The following is a 19209-nucleotide window of genomic DNA, read 5'->3' as shown; positions in this document are numbered from 1 at the left end:
GCCAACGAAGCTAACGGTAGTTACCCACCACAACCCTCCCAAGATCAGACTGCTACCACAGATAACCCAACACAGACCCAAGAGCAGACTGCTACCACAGGTAACCCAAAACCTACACCAAGTAATAATGACCTAAGGTTTAGAATCCGAGTAGAGGGTGAACGCGCACTCGAAGTGCAAGTCATTGACCTTTTCAACATTCAATGGGAAGAATAAGAACACTACTAGAGATACTTTATAAATAACGTACTCTTTATGGATCTTTGTATTAATGTTCTTTCATTAATAAACATGGTTTTCGTGGGCCTGGAATCCACCCACGGTGGACAGACTGAAGACACTGAGTGTAGCAAGTTCCTAAGCTATGACTACTCTAACTAACAAACTACGCAAAAAGTATATGCCATTTATTTCAGCCATATAATCATTCTATGATTCTCGCTTTCTCGTTTGCCAAGTTGTTATGTTTGATGCTATAATCTTTAGCTATATGTTGATATTTGCTTAGTTATCGCATAATGCTTTGATTATCTCTTAAGTGATTCGCTTTTGTCAACGCATGTATTGATTATTTAGCCCTAAGACTATTTATGTTTTTTTGATTTCAGTTTACGCGTTTATTAACAATTCACTGTACATCAAGTTACGATACGATGTCACCAATAATTGTTAGTTCGAGAGCTGCGAAAAAAACGACAGCTGATTCAGAACATTGGGTTTTCTATGATTTCGTTCCGATACAAGGTGTTGTCAATCGTCGTTTTAAAGTCCGTTGTCCGTGACACCCAGTAAGACCCGTATTGGCACTAGACATTTGGCCTTGATTGTCATTGCAAGCCTTTACATTGGTAAAGGGGTACACTTCAACCACAGCTGTCTAACATGGTAGGGGAGTCGCCATGTACGACAGCTATCCAATGGATAGGGGTCCCATTTTACAACAGCTCTATCAAATGTGGGAAGAGGTCCTCTTCAATCACAACTGTCTAACATGGCTAGGGAGACTAATAATGACCTAAAAGAAGATCAAATGGTCTTTTGTTCTCGATTAAGAACTCAGATCTAGAATTGGTCAAAAGTGTTAAGATATTTAGAACGGACCATTAGAAAAGTGATGGTGGGTAAAAGACAAAGAATATATATACTTTTGGCAAAACCTTTAAAAAAAAACAATAGAAAATGCAGAAAATATTTTTTTTGGACACCAACAATAAAAATATATTTTTTTTCAATTTGACGTGGGGTTTCATTAAGGCGTCCCCGCTTATCTAATAGGCAGGTTATATAGTTCATGGGGCAATAGCCAAAATTTTTGAATTTAGTCTCATCTCGGGGGACTAAAGGCTATCATACATTTTTGTAAACCTCATTTATTCTACTGCATTATTATTTATCATAGCCGTGCCGAAAACGTAGCTGTCATGGGCAAATCACGTGATAAAGTGACGTCATTTGTGTTGTCATCCTGTCCATTTAAATCACTTGGGATGTTATATTTAGGGCAATTACCTGAAAAATTAAAGTCGGAATCAATAAAAGATCGAGTACGTAGATCAGCTAAATTTGTTAATGAAACAGTTGAGCATATTTCACTGTAAATAAATGGTTGCTATTTCAACGTAACCGCTTGTTAATACTTATTTCGGGACATAATAAAAAGGACATAATAACTTGATCTAACAGATTTTGTTTTTCTTAAGATTGTTGAAATACTGTAATATACTACAACACAATCAACCAGCACCAAGAGCAAACACTTTAGGGAGATTAGAAAATATATTTAAAGATATATAGACTGTGAAATGCGGCATATTATCATGATTCATAACTCCTATTATACATTGCTATACCATCATTGTATTGAAATCTAAATACAATGTGGTTCGTGAAACTCTGGATGCTGCTTAACCAGTTTTAATGGCGCTAGCTTGCCTTTCCAGGCAAAGGCACTTACACTATCACATCCAGTGAATGCATGAAGTCCCAGCCGCACAGCGAAGGACCATGCAGTTGCACCACACTTGTGATATTGATAAACTTGGTTCGCGCCTGTGTTCCGCACTTCATGTAGATTGGAGGTTGGATAAAACTCTTGAACGCCAGGCAAAGTAGAAAGACATCCGTATCATCAGAGGAAATGACAATAGCAGGGGCGCCATTTCTAGCGGCGTGGTGTGCGTGCAGCAGCAGCCCTCTTGTGTTGACCGCAGGTCTTCGCACAACGCCCAGCCATGGATTGGATTTCATAACACTCCTGCCCACTTGTTGCATACAGTTTCTTTCTTCTAAGCTTTGATCTGCAGCGTTCCTTCTTCCACTCATCAACGACAAAGAGTATGAGTTGCTCTTTGTTACCAGAACTTCTCAGAAATCTTCTCGAGAGCGGCACACGGTGCTCAGGTTGGATGTTTCGGTATTCATTGCCAATCTCATCTCCACTCTTCTCTCTCTTTGCATTCTTGATAGATATTCGTCGATAGTCATCGAAAACAACATCAATCTTGAAGCTGTTAGCACCCTCGCGCAAGACCATGGAAATCAACGCATCTGATACTTCTCTGAACGTTTTGTGTTCACCGTTCAACCTTTTGGATAATCGCCATCCCATTGACTATGCTGACCGAGCTTGAAGGAAGATCTTCAACCGGCTCTATATGCTTCTGAAGCTCTTTGGCCAGGGCCAAAGGGAATTGTATTACCTTGCATGGCCGCCGCCATCTTGATTACCCAGAATGCAATGCAAAAGCAGCAAGTCTCTTGCACCTAGTAAATCCTACTAAAAGCCGAATTTTCACAGAGAAAGACTATATTTTCAGTCAGTTCTGATTGTTCTTTCTGAATTTCGTTTTTTTTCATAAATACCATTTTATTCATCATTTCGCCGCTTTTTTATCTAGAACCTCGTTTTCATGCAGAATCGCATTTTTTTATATTTCAATAATAAAAATAACTAATTTAGCTACATTTTTAAATGGCTATCATACATTTTTCAACCCTCTCAGTGTCCTCTTCGAACTGGACTAGTGATTGTTAGTCCCCCGAAATGATACTAAAATTTTGCCTGGCCCATGGACTAATACCAAGAGACCATCATGATGGTTTCATTGTTTTCATCTAGCTGTGTGGCCTGCATCCCGCTAAAAACACCGTCTAGCTGCTGCTCCTTGTTAGTGAACCTGTCATCACTATCACTGTCTTCAGTCTGTCAACAGAAACTGATGTACACTTTGTTATCATTCGTTGTATTTATGAACTCATCCCCATCTGAGGTCTCAGACTGTTGTACGCCATCATCACTCAGACTATCCAAGGAGTCGTCAGTAGACTTTGTGGCTTCTTTCATAGTCTGCATAGGGGTGATATCGATATCTCCGAAAATCATCTTGTCGCATAGCGGCACATACACACTTTTTGTCTGACTCAGTTTAGATGGTCTTTAATCTTTCCTTGATATAGCAGTAATGGCTATCGAAATTCTCTCCCCCCCCCCCCCCCCCCCTCCCTTCCCGGTTGTATTTTTTTAAAAGAAATGTGTGAGGTCGGCGTTTTTGATTGACAGCCCTTTTTGATTGGCACCACACGGAAAAACGTGTTTTCTCTAGAGCAAGCTGGGAAGCAACCCGCTAGCTACAGGGCTGTCCCGAGGACATTTGGCGGAAATGGCGCTTCTCAGTGTATAATGCACATGACTTCATGCATACAGAAGTAAGTGTTCCACCCAAGGTGCATCCCCAATCTACTTGAATTTTTCGTAGAATTTTAATGTTACAGCCCGTAAGAGTTAGTCCGCGTGGTTAGGCGTAAGAGATATTCGTTGTGCGACCTGTGAACACTAACAGTGATAGCGTCACTAGTCTTACAATCAAATGCACGCTATGTCTACTTTAGGGTTAGGTTAAGTACCTTCATTGATTAATATTTATATTTTTGTGTATACGTGGAGCATAAGTGTTGTTTATGAAATGATTTTTTTCAACTCACGAGTACATGAATATGCTCTATGGTGAACGTTGTGTTGGTAAAATCTTGATGACTCAGCTTTTAAAATTGAGGTAGGGTGTTTCTTGCTTTCTTGGTATAAAGCCCTTGGCTCTTTCCTACCCTGTCCACGTTTAGTAGAGTGCACCCTCACACTCACAGATACACAAAATCCTTGTCACGAGGCACTGAGGCCTAGCCGTAGCCGGTTGAGAGAATATTCATGGTAACAATTCTGTGAAATTGTAATAGCTGTTAATGGCCATTGATTTAAAGTGATTGCATGCTTCATTAGGTTGTTTAGCGAGGTAAATGCCGTTACATTTCCGCGTATGGTAGAACTTCTAAAATATTTTTCACACCTGATCTGTCAACGTAAAACAATTCCTTGTGCTATCTTAAGGTTTTGTTAAGAAATCGAAAAACATATTTCATATCCTAAAAAAACATCAAATGCAGACCAGCTTCTAGACTGGAATTATCTGAATATTATCACACGAATAGGCGGGCTGTTTCGGAGGACCGCGCGAGAACAGCTCTTTGCTTGATTTTCGGGAAGGGGGGGTTGTTCATAAAAGTTGATGGGGGTGATCTTACTATCGTTAGGGTATAATATTCTTTTAACATTGGGATAGTTAGACATTAGCATTTAAAGGAATTTTGTATCAATATATCTACTTTTATGAAGAACCCCCCTTCCCGACCGGGCTTTTAATTCATCATGCGCAGTCAAAGCAGTGCAGTCAAAGCAGTGCAGTCGCTATTCTCGCGCGCTTTCATTTTTGTCTAACAAACACAATTCTTCTATTTGCAGTGATTTCTAGAATAGAATTCGATGCTTATTTGAAGTATCTCCTCATTTCCGAAAATATTCTACAAAATTCGATGTTAACCTAGAAGAGCGAATCTCTAAACATAACTTCATTCGGAAGGCAAAACGCTTTGCAGTCCTTGAGGTGGATGGAAAAAAGTACCTTTGCCAGCTGGAAAAGACTAATCTGAAGATCAGACAATATACACAAAAAAAGCTGGTTTTGTGTGAAGAAGAATTCGAGGAAACACTCCATCGGTACCACGATGAAAAAAGTCACCCGGGGTTCTCTAAATATTATGACGATGTCAGTATTACCAATAAGTTATTTCTTTCTTTGGGCTACAAGGAGTCAGTTGAATCCGCATTGTCAGTTTACTTCCGGAGGGCCCAGGGGCGGCTGAAAGAGATGGGCATTTTATATTTTATATCCCAGTGACTACACTGAAATGCGAAAAAAGTCTTCATTGCGCGCTGACGTGCACTGGAATGACGCCACGAGCGCGCGCTGTTATTTTTGCCATTCGCAATTCATAAAAATCCATGCAACAATCCAAAGAAACAAAACTACAAGCTCAAAACTTGCATTTCAACTGATGGATTTTCACCTAGACTGTTTTCTTATTGTTCTGCTGAGAGCTGGAATAGAAATTGAAGCAAAAGTTTTAAATTTCGAAATGTTTTCTGCGCGCTTTGACGTGCACGAGAATGACGCCACGAGCGCGCGCTCTTGTGAAGTTTTTTGTCATTGCTTTTTCTTTCGCGTTTCAGGATAAATTCTAAAAAAAAACATATTGATGATAATTCTATGAAAGAAATAAAGCATTCTTTCTCTGCCTTCATAGAGTTTGAAAACCTTGGATTGAGCAGACGAAAAGTGAGTTTTGACTGCACAAAAATGTTCACAGGGCTCACTTTGGCTGGACGTTATCGACTGATATTTGTCCTGTAAAATTGTGCACGTGACCCTTATTGACCAATGAGCGCGCGTGAAAATTCATCACTGGGATATAATAACCAACAGACATGTAGGCTAGTTATGCCGATCTTTATAAAATCCAAATATAAACAGTAGCCAATAGTAGCCGCAATACCACCCAGCCATAAGGATATATTCTCAAGTCGCATTTAGGCTAAGGGGCCTAACCTATGCACTGAACTAAATAATTATGCATTTTAATTACTGCATTATGTTTTCACGGGGTTAGTAAGCACTATTGACGTGAAAAGCTTTACCTGTAATTTAAGTCCTTTTCTCCTTCACACTTGCAGGCTCCTTCGAAATCCCCTGTAATCCACCATTCACGTCGCCTACATTTCAAACTATTGCAGGGTCTTTTTTTGTGGCATCCACAAGGAGCTTTGCGATCTGGCCTAGGTGCATCTTTAGCCTTTGACTGCAAATAGGCGGCTGTTCTCGTTCTTATTGTATTTGTCACCTAATAGTAAATGGGATATTATACTCAGTGTACAAAAAATCGGACCATGGATCTTTCGCCCGTTGACAAATCCAAGTCGCAGTCAGGATGATCTATAGACAGATACAATTTATACCAGTTATCTTCAAAGCTGCAACTTTTTTGTGGTTTATATCGAACACGTCGAAACTGCAAACTTTCCTGTTAGGGTGGAGTTGCTTTTCTGCTTGTCATCTCCATGAACGTAAAATGTATAAGCTAAGAAAACTAGAAAAAGATAGACGGCAAACAACGTTAAAAAGCATGTTTTAATGATTGCATATGGTTGACACGTAACAATCCAAAGAACAAAAACTACAAGCTCAAAACTTGCATTTCAACTGATGGATTTTCACCTAGACTGTTTTCTTATTGTTCTGCTGAGAGCTGGAATAGAAATTGAAGCAAAAGTTTTAAATTTCGAAATGTCTTCTGCGCGCGCTGACGTGCACGAGAATGACGCCACGAGAGGGCGCTGTTGTGAAGTTTTTTTGTCATTGCTTTTTCTTTCGCGTTTTAGGATAAATTCTAAAAAAAACCATATTGATGATAATTCTATGAAATAAATAAAGCATTCTTTCTCTGCCTTCATAGAGTTTGAAAACCTTGGATTGAGCAGACGAAAAGTGAGTTTTGACTGCACAAAAATGTTCACAGGGCTCACTTTGGCTGGACGTTATCGACTGAAATTTGTCCTGTAAAATTGTGCACGTGACCCTTATTGACCAATGAGCGCAGGCTAGTTATGCCGATCTTTATAAAAGTCCAAATATAAACAGTAGTCAATAGAAGCCGCAATACCACCCAGCCATAAGGATATATTCTCAAGTCGCATTTAGGCTAAGGGGCCTGACCTATGCACTGAACTAAATAATTATGCATTTCAATTACTGCATTATGTTTTTACGGTTTTAGTAAGCACTATTGACGTGAAAAGCTTTACCTGTAATTTGAGTCCTTTTCTCCTTCACACTTGCAGGCTCCTTCGAAATCCCCTGTAATCCACCATTTCCGTCGCCTACATTTCAAACTATTGCAGGGTCTTTTTTTGTGGCATCCACAAGGAACTTTGCGATCTGGCCTAGGTGCATCTTTAGCCTTTGACTGCAAATAGGCGGCTGTTCTCGTTGTTATTGTATTTGTCACCTAATAGTAAAAGGGATATTATACACAGTGTACAAAAAATCGGAACATGGTTCTTCCGCCCGCTGACAAATCAAAGTCGCAGTCAGGATGATCTATAGACGGATACAATTTATACCAGTTATCTTCAAAGCTGCAACTTTTTTGTGGTTTATATCGCACACGTCGAAACTGCAAACTTTCCTGTTAGGTTGGAGTTGCTTTTCTGCTTGTCATCTCCATAAACGTAAGATGTATAAGCTAAGAAAACTAGAAAAAGATAGACGGCAAACAACGTTAAAAAGCATGTTTTAATGATTGCATATGGTTGACACGTAACAATCCAAAGAACAAAAACTACAAGCTCAAAACTTTCATTTCAACTGATGGATTTTCACCTAGACTGTTTTCTTATTGTTCTGCTGAGAGCTGGAATAGAAATTGAAGCAAAAGTTTTAAATTTCGAAATGTCTTCTGCGCGCGCTGACGTGCACGAGAATGACGCCACGAGCGCGCGCTGTTGTAAAGTTTTTTGTCATTGCTTTTTCTTTCGCGTTTTAGGATAAATTCTAAAAAAAACATATTGATGATAATTCTATGAAAGAAATAAAGCATTCTTTCTCTGCCTTCATAGAGTTTGAAAACCTTGGATTGAGCAGACGAAAAGTAAGTTTTGACTGCACAAAAATGTTCACAGGGCTCACTTTGGCTGGACGCTATCGACTGATATTTGTCCTGTTAAATTGTGCACGTGACCCTTATTGACCAATGAGCGCGCGTGAAAATTCATCACTGGGATATAATAACCAACAGACATGTAGGCTAGTTATGCCGATCTTTATAAAAGTCCAAATATAAACAGTAGTCAATAGAAGCCGCAATACCACCCAGCCATAAGGATATATTCTCAAGTCGCATTTAGGCTAAGGGGCCTGACCTATGCACTGAACTAAATAATTATGCATTTCAATTACTGCATTATGTTTTTACGGGTTTAGTAAGCACTATTGACGTGAAAAGCTTTACCTGTAATTTGAGTCCTTTTCTCCTTCACACTTGCAGGGTCCTTCGAAATCCCCTGTAATCCACCATTCTCGTCGCCTACATTTCAAACTATTGCAGGGTCTATTTTTGTGGCATCCACAAGGAGCTTTGCGATCTGGTCTAGGTGCATCTTTAGCCTTTGACTGCAAATAGGCGGCTGTTCTCGTAGTTATTGTATTTGTCACCTAAAAGTAAAAGGGAAATTATACACAGTGTACTAATGATTGCATATGGTTGACACGTAAGTGATGTTGCCATGTTCGCTAAATGGCAAGCTAAGGTTATGTTAGTTCTTCATCAGTTACTTTAAGATGTAAGGAAATATCCCCCCCCTGCAATTATGTTGAAAGCCATACATTTCAGTTCGCAGACCAACAGTTTTTCCGTTTAGATATAACTGTGTTTTTTTTAAATCACCTTTTTCGAATGAGGCCGGGTGAAAGTCCTTTGTTGTCACGGAGATATGCGAAGGCAAAGCATCGACGATGACGGTAAAGCATTCATAACAGAAAATGTCCCCGCAGCTACACCTCCAATGCTGCCACATCATGACCCCACGCCTACAGAGACTACACTTAGGATGGTCATCGCTAATTCTACAGTCTACAAAAAAGAGCAAACATTGCACTCAATGATAATGATAACAGCACTTATTTTGTTCAATAATTTGTGAAATCTTCAGCTCTGTGGATGGGCGTCGCTTGTACTCACATTTGGATAGTAGATCTAGCCTGCTATCTGGTCGTTCTTTCATCAACAAAGCAATAGCAACTCTAGCAGGTAGAGTGCTGTTGGTTTTGATGTCGTCCATGCGAACCAGTCGAGGTGTCTGATTTGGAATAGCCTTCAGCGCGTCCTCAGCACTTCTTGAAAGATCTTTCATTCCTTCAAAACATAGATCTCGTGTGTTTCTGCTTGCTGCTTTAGATACGGCAAATATTGTCGCGAGAAGGCGTTCTTTCTGCTTCTCCTCTGAGTGGAGTGTTCGGCATTGACGAACTGCATCCCTCGCCCATTCTTATATGTCTTCGCATGCTTTTTCCGGGGCGTAGGGACAACCGTTGTTTATTACAGCGTTCTTGCCTACGCTGGCATCAGGTACTGTGAATTTAAACACTCAAATGGATTAAAAAACTTGAAATCTTAATTAAAACAAAAGGACGGTATTTTTTTCAACACGCGACCTCTGTTTTAATAACAATTTTAAGAGTACTATACATCATAGCATTTTTTTATGAGAATCCACCTACCACTCAAATAAAACAATAAATTAAAGTCTTCTACAAAGCGTGCCGACAAATCTGCCGCAAGAAGGCGTCCTTTGGAATGCGTCTGCTTCCAATCTGTTATGCCAGACGAGCGGACGGCATCAACGTGTTCAGGGGCGCCCCGAACTCCCGGGTTGTAGTGGTCGGCTTTTGAATACAAATAGAAATGAGCCTTACATTTTCAGACAAGCTGCCTGCCTGCCTGCCTGCCTGCCTGCAGGCAGGGCAACAGTGATGTTTCCATTGCCTGATACTCCAGTTACCTCCAGTTCTCGCAGACGTACGATCATTAATTGGGATTTCAACGATTCCAACGTCACCTACTTCTGGTGGAGGTCTTTGTTTGTCCTGGGATAAAGAAAAGCACACAATAAATTTTTAGTTAGCATCTTCTAGAATAAATTCATGTGGTTGGAAAAGGACCCATTCTAACATCAAACTAGTGTAAGTGTGTTATCAGATTTTCCCGGGAACAAGTCGTGAAGAATATGGCGTGATGACACATACACCTACAGATTTCAACTCGCGCTTTTGGAAATTGGCGGCAATGCATCAGAGAATATTACAAACAAAAAGCGTAATACGGCTTGAGTAACGTTTTATAAGCACCAGACTATAAAACTTGCTTAATAGATATCATCCACCAGGCGGGATTCCCATAGACATTACAAGCGAAGTAACTGTGATCTTGCACGTTGCTGAAAACGAGTTGGCAACGATGCCGAGCGATTTCTTTTAATCGCTGTTCTCGCAATTAGCGTTGTACGTGTTCCCGAGGTATTCATTTAAAACAATAATTCCAGTCGCCTGTTTCCAGATACAGCAAACTCGTTTACTATGTCATTGGCATCAAGGGAAATGGAGTGCTTGTGGACGTGCATTAGGGCCAATCCGCTGAGACGATCCTCTGTCATCGTCGATCTGAGATAGGACTTCAGTCGTCGCATGGCACTGAACGACCTCTCTGGTGTTGGGGTCGTTATTGGCAGAGTTAGGATGACTGTGAATGCTCGTGACAGGTTAGGATACTCGTGTCGTCGGCAATGAGTGAGAGTTTCAACAACAGTTGTTGGAGGCTCATCCACTCTCTCCCATCGCGCTTTCCATCGCAAGCATTCCGTCTCTTGCATTCCCCGAACATCCTCCGGTATGTCAGACTCGTATGCTTCTAGCAATTCAGATGCGGGCATTGCTTCCGGTGACCAGTCTCTAACATTACAGGGGAGCAATTTGCTTATCTTGAACAGAGGGCTGGGCTTAAGAATACGAGCTTGTATTTCTGCCACGATATGATCCAGAAATGGGAAGTATAGTGCTCTCTTATAATATTCCTTGGCAGAATCGGATGGCACATTATTTCGGTGGTTCTGTCGGCTTCCACCTACCCTAGGTCTTGAGATGGTGCTATCATGAGCAGTCGCAATGGAAGTCGCCTTTTGAAACAATTTGTCCCACGAAGCGTCATTTCGTTCATTCTGTAGTGCATCAACTACTACTTTGGCTTGTTGGTGTGCTTGTAGATATAGATAGCTGTTCCAGGGTCGCGCTGTCGGTTGCCTTATCGGCCAAGATGGCACAGTGTACTAATGATTGCATATGGTTGACACGTAAGTGATGTTGCCATGTTCGCTAAATGGCAAGCTAAGGTTATGTTAGTTCTTCATCAGTTACTTTAAGATGTAAGGAAATACCCCCCCCCCCCCTGCAATTATGTTGAAAGCCATACATTTCAGTTCGCAGACCAACAGTTTTTCCGTTTAGATATAACTGGTTTTTTAAATCACCTTTTTCGAATGAGGCCGGGTGAAAGTCCTTTGTTGTCACGGAGATATGCGAAGGCAAAGCATCGACGATGACGGTAAAGCATTCATAACAGAAAATGTCCCCGCAGCTACACCTCCAATGCTGCCACATCATGACCCCACGCCTACAGAGACTACACTTAGGATGGTCATCGCTAATTCTACAGTCTACAAAAAAGAGCAAACATTGCACTCAATGATAATGATAACAGCACTTATTTTGTTCAATAATTTGTGAAATCTTCAGCTCTGTGGATGGGCGTCGCTTGTACTCACATTTGGATAGTAGATCTAGCCTGCTATCTGGTCGTTCTTTCATCAACAAAGCAATAGCAACTCTAGCAGGTAGAGTGCTGTTGGTTTTGATGTCGTCCATGCGAACCAGTCGAGGTGTCTGATTTGGAATAGCCTTCAGCGCGTCCTCAGCACCTCTTGAAAGATCTTTCATTCCTTCAAAACATAGATCTCGTGTGTTTCTGCTTGCTGCTTTAGATACGGCAAATATTGTCGCGAGAAGGAGTTCTTTCTGCTTCTCCTCTGAGTGGAGTGTTCGGCATTGACGAACTGCATCCCTCGCCCATTCTTATATGTCTTCGCATGCTTTTTCCGGGGCGTAGGGACAACCGTTGTTCTTGCCTACGCTGGCATCAGGTACTTTGAATTTAAACACTCAAATGGATTAAAAAACTTGTAATCTTAATTAAAACAAAAGGACGGAATTTTTTTCAACACGCGACCTCTGTTGGAATAATAATTTTAAGAGTACTATACATCATAGCTTTTTTTTTATGAGAATCCACCTACCACTCAAATAAAACAATAAATTAAAGTCTTCTACAAAGCGTGCCGACAAATCTGCCGCAAGAAGGCGTCCTTTGGAATGCGTCTGCTTCCAATCTGTTATGCCAGACGAGCGGACGGCATCAACGTGTTCAGGGGCGCCCCGAACTCCCGGGTTGTAGTGGTCGGCTTTTGAATACAAATAGAAATGAGCCTTACATTTTCAGACAAGCTGCCTGCCTGCCTGCCTGCCTGCCTGCCTGCCTGCCTGCCTGCCTGCCTGCCTGCCTGCCTGCCTGCCTGCCTGCCTGCCTGCCTGCCTGCCTGCCTGCCTGCCTGCCTGCCTGCCTGCCTGCCTGCCAGCCTGCAGGCAGGGCAACAGTGATGTTTCCATTGCCTGATACTCCAGTTACCTCCAGTTCTCGCAGACGTAGGATCATTAATTGGGATTTCAACGATTCCAACGTCACCTACTTCTGGTGGAGGTCTTTGTTTGTCCTGGGATAAAGAAAAGCACACAATAAATTTTTAGTTAGCATCTTCTAGAATAAATTCATGTGGCTGGAAAAGGACCCATTCTAACATCAAACTAGTGTAAGTGTGTTATCAGATTTTCCCGGGAACAAGTCGTGAAGAATATGGCGTGATGACACATACACCTACAGATTTTAACTCGCGCTTTTGGAAATTGGCGGCAATGCATCAGAGAATATTACAAACAAAAAGCGTAATACGGCTTGAGTAACGTTTTATTAGCACCAGACTATAAAACTTGCTTAATAGATATCATCCACCAGGCGGGATTCCCATAGACATTACAAGCGAAGTAACTGTGATCTTGCACGTTGCTGAAAACGAGCTGGCAACGATGCCGAGCGATTTCTTTTAATCGCTGTTCTCGCAATTAGCGTTGTACGTGTTCCCGAGGTATTCATTTAAAACAATAATTCCAGTCGCCTGTTTCCAGATACAGCAAACTCGTTTACTATGTCATTGGCATCAAGGGAAATGGAGTGCTTGTGGACGTGCATTAGGGCCAATCCGCTGAGACGATCCTCTGTCATCGTCGATCTGAGATAGGACTTCAGTCGTCGCATGGCACTGAACGACCTCTCTGGTGTTGGGGTCGTTATTGGCAGAGTTAGGATGACTGTGAATGCTCGTGACAGGTTAGGATACTCGTGTCGTCGGCAATGAGTGAGAGTTTCAACAACAGTTGTTGGAGGCTCATCCACTCTCTCCCATCGCGCTTTCCATCGCAAGCATTCCGTCTCTTGCATTCCCCGAACATCCTCCGGTATGTCAGACTCGTATGCTTCTAGCAATTCAGATGCGGGCATTGCTTCCGGTGACCAGTCTCTAACATTACAAGGGAGCAATTTGCTTATCTTGAACAGAGGGCTGGGCTTAAGAATACGAGCTTGTATTTCTGCCACGATATGATCCAGAAATGGGAAGTATAGTGCTCTCTTATAATATTCCTTGGCAGAATCGGATGGCACATTATTTCGGTGGTTCTGTCGGCTTCCACCTACCCTAGGTCTTGAGATGGTGCTATCATGAGCAGTCGCAATGGAAGTCGCCTTTTGAAACAATTTGTCCCACGAAGCGTCATTTCGTTCATTCTGTAGTGCATCAACTACTACTTTGGCTTGTTGGTGTGCTTGTAGATATAGATAGCTGTTCCAGGGTCGCGCTGTCGGTTGCCTTATCGGCCAAGATGGCGAAACATTGGGCTTTGTTGATTTCTTTCACCAATGTATTCCGGATGTTCTTGCCACAGAGTTCAATTAACTCGTTCTAAATACGTGGGCTTATATAAGTAGCATTCTTCCGGGCGTTGGCAAGGTGGTCACCTAATGTTCTATCAGACACTGCAATGCGCTCCAATATGATCTTGAAATTACTGTCTTCTTCAGTATGCCCACGCAACGGAATATTCTGCTTCCCACAGAGAATGATAACCTCGATGATCTCCTTTAGTATATGTCTATTTCTCTGGATTTTCTCAACTCTCGCGCTGTTCAGATGGCTTAAAATGTTAACGCCCTCTTTCATTGAACTAATGAAATTGAATCCGTCAGCTTCACAGTCATAGTGTGCAGTTGTCAAGTGGCGAGTTACATAATTGGATAGGTTTTTCCAATCGGAAACCCCTTCACCATTAGAAAAGAGACTGTTTCCTTTTCGAAACATACTACAGAAAGCACAATATACAGCATCTTTGCTAAAAGAATACCTTATCCAACTGTGTTTTTCTAGCATGCTAGATGTCATTTTTCTTTGCCTGCCACTTATCTGCTTGGAGGGAAACTCAAATGCGCGCCAGCTAGCAGATTCTGGGCTTTGGCGGAGTATCTTCATCTTGACATCGTCGGTAGAGTGTCTGAAATCAGTGTTGGCGATATCCACATACTCAGGAAACGGTACTTTTCCAATTATTCTAATAGCAGAGTCCTTGGCACTAGCAACTAAAAATCAAACAAAAAAAGAAGTATTTTAGTTAAGGTCGTGACCGAATCTTTGTAAAAACATGCCAACCAACGTCTCGTCTCATATCGCAAAACTAATATGTCACAGCTACTAAAAATGGATGACATGTTATACAACTCTTCCGCGAAGGGGAGGTGAATAGCATAGGATATCTGCCGAGTAGGATAGAAAATCATGTTATTTACAAATTTCAGCAAAAAAACTTTATCTCCTAGTCAAGATATAAATAGCGCTCGCCGGCTCAAAACAGTGAATAGCATTTGATATTCACTGTTTTGGAAACAGTTCTCAGCCAATCAAATCGCGCAAAATGCATTATCCACTGTTTTGGTGAATACTAAACGATTGTATCCATATGAGACATTCTTCACCTGTAGTAGGGACAGGATGACCCTCTGCTGCTGCTTAAACAGGTGGGTGGCTTACATCGACATCGGGTCCCAAATAGTCATCGCCTTTATCAAGGAAAGATTTAAAAATGAGAAAATAGCGAGGTCCGAGATTTGGCTTCATTGGGGTAAGCGGATTTTTGTTATACTTTTTTATGCTTATACTGATTCTGATTTTAATTATTACTAAAAAAAAAAATACCTGGACACGGCTTATTAGCTGCAACAGACCTCTCGTCAGAACATCCTGCATCATTTTCTCCCCCTTTCAAGCAAACAAAATGTAATTAATATATATAAACAGTGAAATTGATGTACAAATTGTTGGCTTGTCCGGAAAATCCAAACAGGGGGCCGGGGTGGATTATTTTGCCTTTGACAAAATCTTGCCTGGGACAATTGTTTAATATATATCCATGGATATAACTTATTTACCTCGCGCCCGTTTCGAAGGTTCTACTTCGTCTTCTGTCAATTCTTCGGATAGGGATGGTTGTGATCTACAGAAAGAAATTCCTCAGTAACTGCTGTAACTTAGAAACTCCCCAGGACGGGCCCTTTCGGGAGAATTTATGGGAAAGTTTATAGAGATTGAACGACACTTTCTAAAGCGACCGGTAAATTTACGAGGAGTGATTCCATTAGCAATAAAAGATGCTGACGAAATAAGACTTCAGTTTTATAATTAAATTCTTCCCTTTGCCTTTTGAAAAAGAAATTATCAATTCTTCTACTTGTACCAGCCATTTCGAACAGCAGGCTGTTGCACGAAAAAAGTGAAGAATGTCGATCTATCACGCCACACGCCACCAGCAGATTCCCGCCAAAGTGATATCCACAGGGTGTCCGAGCGCTGGGACCGGACTATGACCCCGGTTGCGACACGTGATGATGAAGACGGTTGTACTCTTTTGCCAGGGATTGGAATTAGTTACATCGATCGGAAGTTTATCATTCATTTACACTGGACTACCATGATCAAGAAAATTAAAGCTTTTCTCGTCATCATATATAAAACTACGAAACATAAAATTGAATGCGTAAACATTTATTTTTTCCCTTCGTTATGCAAATAAAACCGTCATTTTTTATTTTTTTATTTTTGCAGTCCAGTGACTGCAGTCCTTTAGGCTGCGTAAATGTTTTGCAGTCCAGTGACTGCAGGCCTATAGGCTGCGTACGCCCCTGGTGGGGCACTGGAGGGCGATTCTTTTGTCTCTGGTCGGTTGAGGTTTTTTTCGGCCCCAGGGGCGCGGAGTGGTCCTATAAGTAGGGGGGGTCGAAATTTGGGGAGAGGGGTGGGTAGTGGTTTCAGGGGGGGAGGGTGGGTGGTGGTTCCTAATCATATTTATAAGAACGCGGGGATTTTAAACTGTTTAACAAATTTGTTGTCGGTTGCATATATACCGCTCGAAACCCGTTGGTTTAAAAACAACGTTCATAATCTAAAGAAACATTCGATTCTCTTCTCGGCCAACTGTTTAATTTTCGTACCATTTCTCATCCTTGGACATTATCCGCCAGCTGCCAGAAGGGGTTTATTTACTAAATATCTCAAATCCTGCTTTACAGGTTTTCGAAACGTTGGTGGAAGCTGCTATGTTAACTGTATCCTAACATTCTTACGCCTCCTACACGAGTCAAAGCAACTTGCATTACAGGAGACTTCAGATGAAGTTGTCATCACAGCCGTGCTAAGGTTGTTTCAAATAGCAAGTAAAGAGAAAATGGTAAGAATTGTGGCGTTACGAAAAACAACCGGTGCTTTGGGTCAACAATATGTTCACTTCCCACTTACGCCTCCCTCCTTTTTTTCTCTCTTTAGAGAATTGGTGACTATGTATCAACTCTATCATAGCTAATGACTGGTCTTTATTGGGACAATGGATGGCGGAGCATAGGCCAGTGGAATGACCCACTTGAATTTATGGAGCTCTTGCTTTCAAAGCTAGCAGAGGAGCTTGTAAGTAGTTAGCTACTGGATACTCGCGGGATCAAATAACGAATGTCACTAATGTACATTTATCATTTCTCAGATATTGCAAGGCGCTGCAAATATCATTGCCACTTCTTTTTTTTCCCGAAGTGCAAAGAGGGTCTGAGAGCAGCCCATATTGTATCCTTCCCTTAGGAGAAGTTGTTACCTTTTGTCATCATACCAAATGCCTTCGAAGTAGTGTTGAATTTTTAATTTCTTCTGGAAGATTTTAATTCCTTAATCCATAACACAACCAACCCCGTTCACCTATATCCGGAATCCAAGTTCCTGGTGTGGAGACTTGAAAGCTCTATTAAGACGAAACATAACTGGCACACTCAATAAGGTATATAGAGAAATATAAACATTTATATCTCACTGGAAATTCCAATTAAAGCACCAAAACACCATTCACAATCCTTAGCCAAAAAGGGGTACTACCGGAGAAGGGTTTCATATTGATATGATTAAAAGCCAAGAAAGCCTATAATGCAAGCATTTTTTAGAGAGAGATCGAGTTGGCAAAGCCTCGTAATTCTGTTTCATGACAATCGGAGAGAGAGCATCCGGGACTATGCCCATGCACTGATGACAACCATGGACCAGCTGGTCTCCACTCATCCTGATGCTGTGCAGCAGCCTGACCATGTACTGAGAGACCACTTTGTGGGAAACCTTAGAGACCCACAGCTGATGCGTGACCTCCGGCGCTACGTGCGGGAGCACCCGACCAGATCGTTCCAGGATCTTCGTAAAGAGGCCCGGCGTAGTACTGAAGAAGAGCGCCCCAGGGGGGCAGCGATGGTGAGGGAGGCCACCACTGATGGGGAGTTCACCAGCTTCCAAGTGACCACCCTAGGCAAAGCTATAACAGCTAGTCGCAGGCCAAAAGCTACTAACGGAGAGCCTCCACCAACAACAGAAGCTTCTGGCTGAACAACAGGCCGCCCTAAATAGTCTGAGCAAGACAGTTGAAGCAAGGCAGACAGCGCGACGGGACTCTCCACGGCGGTGTTTCATCCAGACCATCATCCAGTAACATTTTTGTAGGTACATGGTATATATGAAAATTATCAAACTCATGGCAAATCGAATCACGTACAACTACAGCCTTGTCAAAACAGGCCGGCAGGCGGCCAGAATCGCCGGCTACTCTCATTTCTCGGCCGGGTACTTTTGCTCAAAATTTCAAAAATAAAAGCATGATTCCAGACGCTACTTGCCGTTTCTTTTATTAAACCTCTGTCAGTTTTCTGATAGCTTCCGTAATCTGAAAACTGTCTTTTTTTCTTTTCTCTGATGTATGTGTGACATCGTTGTTTACGAACAAAGTCTGGAAGTTTCCCACAAACTTAAACATCTCCGGACGAAAACGCAGGATTACGCACTTCTTCACTAAACAAAAAGGTAAGTGATACTTTGATTTCGTAATGTCTTGCCTTTATTACATTTTCTTTGTTTCTGAGGGATGATAACTTAGGGACAATCGCAAAATATATACTTACTTAACTATGTGCTCTGGGGTTCGTTTCTCAAAGCGCCCGATAAACTCGGAAACCTGGAAAGTCACCCGGTAAGTCCCCGATAGACTTTACGGGTGTTTCTACAAACCCCCGCTATGTTCAAGCCGGGAAAAAATCCCGGTGACTTACCGGGAATCACTTTCAATGCGAAAAATGATACCTGAAAACGATGTTTCCCCCTAATATTTTCGGCTATATTATAGATCAATTCTTCTTCTTGAATTAGCCAAGTTGAAATATTCAATTTGGTGCTTTTTTGCCGATTAAATCGCTTCATTTTCAAGTCGTGTCGAGTTGTAGTAAGTTTTCATCACAGAGGAAACCATTCCACTGCCCGGTAAGAAGTGGGCCAATCACGGCTAACATCATTTTGTGGGATTCCCTACCAGCCAATCAGGTTTCATCTCTGTCAAATGGTTTGACATTTAGCTGTCACCGTGCGCCCCCAAAAATGTAAACATCTTTTACAAGTTATTGGAATTTTTACAAAATTATACCTCTTCCTTTGTCTTTTTTCGAAAAGTGCCGATGCTACAGGATTGTTTAGGGAGCCAGTTATCTACA

At 41.7% G+C, this 19209-nt stretch overlaps 5 long non-coding RNA genes across 6 annotated transcripts; all 5 read right to left on the bottom strand.

Moving 5' to 3' along the window:
• Window positions 1-880: 880 nt before the first annotated feature.
• LOC125570117 lies at window positions 881-3491 on the bottom strand. Its single transcript, XR_007312481.1, has 2 exons — window positions 1955-3491; window positions 881-1509 (listed from the first exon to the last, which is right to left on the bottom strand). It is a non-coding gene; the product is annotated as an uncharacterized LOC125570117 (long non-coding RNA).
• A 2496-nt stretch (window positions 3492-5987) lies between these two features.
• On the bottom strand, window positions 5988-8885 carry LOC125570258. 2 transcript variants are annotated; one of them, XR_007312613.1, is made up of 3 exons: window positions 8830-8885; window positions 7190-8597; window positions 5988-6633 (listed from the first exon to the last, which is right to left on the bottom strand). It is a non-coding gene; the product is annotated as an uncharacterized LOC125570258 (long non-coding RNA). The 2 variants fall into 2 exon arrangements; XR_007312614.1 differs by lacking the exon at window positions 8830-8885 and having other exon boundaries at window positions 5988-6228; window positions 7190-8624.
• Window positions 8886-8946: 61 nt separating this feature from the next.
• On the bottom strand, window positions 8947-10202 carry LOC125570259. The gene is made up of 5 exons (XR_007312615.1): window positions 10188-10202; window positions 9944-10028; window positions 9663-9827; window positions 9124-9513; window positions 8947-9015 (listed from the first exon to the last, which is right to left on the bottom strand). It is a non-coding gene; the product is annotated as an uncharacterized LOC125570259 (long non-coding RNA).
• Window positions 10203-12114: 1912 nt separating this feature from the next.
• LOC125570260 lies at window positions 12115-12695 on the bottom strand. Its single transcript, XR_007312616.1, has 3 exons — window positions 12676-12695; window positions 12287-12451; window positions 12115-12136 (listed from the first exon to the last, which is right to left on the bottom strand). It is a non-coding gene; the product is annotated as an uncharacterized LOC125570260 (long non-coding RNA).
• Window positions 12696-15293: 2598 nt separating this feature from the next.
• On the bottom strand, window positions 15294-15669 carry LOC116620100. Its single transcript, XR_004297001.2, has 2 exons — window positions 15580-15669; window positions 15294-15409 (listed from the first exon to the last, which is right to left on the bottom strand). It is a non-coding gene; the product is annotated as an uncharacterized LOC116620100 (long non-coding RNA).
• Between the last annotated feature and the right edge of the window lie 3540 nt (window positions 15670-19209).

This window comes from Nematostella vectensis, chromosome 8, assembly GCF_932526225.1.
Source record: "Nematostella vectensis chromosome 8, jaNemVect1.1, whole genome shotgun sequence".
Lineage (NCBI taxonomy): Eukaryota > Metazoa > Cnidaria > Anthozoa > Actiniaria > Edwardsiidae > Nematostella > Nematostella vectensis.
The sequence above is the reverse complement of the archived record's forward strand: the minus strand, read 5'-3'. Positions and strand labels throughout refer to the sequence as shown.